Raw genomic sequence first — 959 nt, 5'->3', positions numbered from 1 at the left:
ACTCGGTTCATTAGACCGGATTGGAGGCTTAGGTGTCCTCCAAACCAGTTAGGAGCTGTCTAGTGGTTTTAGGACAAAGACTAGGATTGATACGCTTTTCTCTTTTATTGCATGCTTGACTGATCGAGTACTAGTGTATACAAGGGAGTCGTTTTAGAGTACTTGATCTATTACCTTTTGACCTTGAAATAGAACGAACCCGTAGGAATATTCCTTAAAAAATACTTTCCCATAGGAAGAACGAACCAGTTTAGACGTGCCATTACAAGCTTCTCCCAAACTGAGGGAGAAGAATTTCATGAAACTTGGGAGAGATTTAGGAACCTAATCCGTAAATGCCCTCATCATCAAATACCTAAGTGGCAGCTAGTGCAATGTTTTTATGATGGTTTGACTGAACGAAACCGTCAGATGATCGATGCCGCATGCGGGGGGACTTTCATGCTTCGAAATGAGCATGAAGCATGGTAACTATTTGAAAATCTTAATGAAAACTCCCTCCACCATGCTTTCTGTTCTTGTCAAGTACCCCCGAGTTCTCAAAGAAAAGGGACCATTTGTGAAATAAGCCATTCTATGGACCTGTCTAGCAAGGTAGATGCATTGTCCCATAAGATCGACCAACTGATGATAGGAGGACATGTCATTAGCTCTTCCCAAGCACAAGTGTGTACTATCTGTTCTAGCCCATTGCATCCTATTCATGAGTGCCCCTCGGCACCCCATCCCCGAACTCGAGCAAGAACAGATCAATGCTGCCCAAACACAGCCCAGACCGGGTAATGATCCATTTTCCAATACATATAACCCGGGATGGCGGAATCATCCAAATTTTTCTTGGAGGCAGCAAGCTTCGAATACTGCCCAACCATACTCCCAAAATTTTCAAAACCCGCAGAATTTTCATGTCTACCGTCCCTCAACTCAATTTCAATACCCTCCTCCTCCAACCCAAAGAA

The 959-nt window shown here is 43.7% G+C and overlaps 1 non-coding gene across 1 annotated transcript; it reads right to left on the bottom strand.

Annotated features, from left to right (window-relative positions):
• Positions 1-247: 247 nt before the first annotated feature.
• LOC120112678 lies at positions 248-353 on the bottom strand. Its single transcript, XR_005514250.1, has one exon. It is a non-coding gene; the product is annotated as a small nucleolar RNA R71 (small nucleolar RNA).
• Between the last annotated feature and the right edge of the window lie 606 nt (positions 354-959).

This window comes from Phoenix dactylifera, chromosome 11, assembly GCF_009389715.1.
Source record: "Phoenix dactylifera cultivar Barhee BC4 chromosome 11, palm_55x_up_171113_PBpolish2nd_filt_p, whole genome shotgun sequence".
NCBI classification, from domain to species: Eukaryota; Viridiplantae; Streptophyta; class Magnoliopsida; order Arecales; family Arecaceae; genus Phoenix; species Phoenix dactylifera.
Note: the sequence above shows the minus strand (reverse complement) of the source record. Positions and strands in the feature narration are given on the sequence as shown.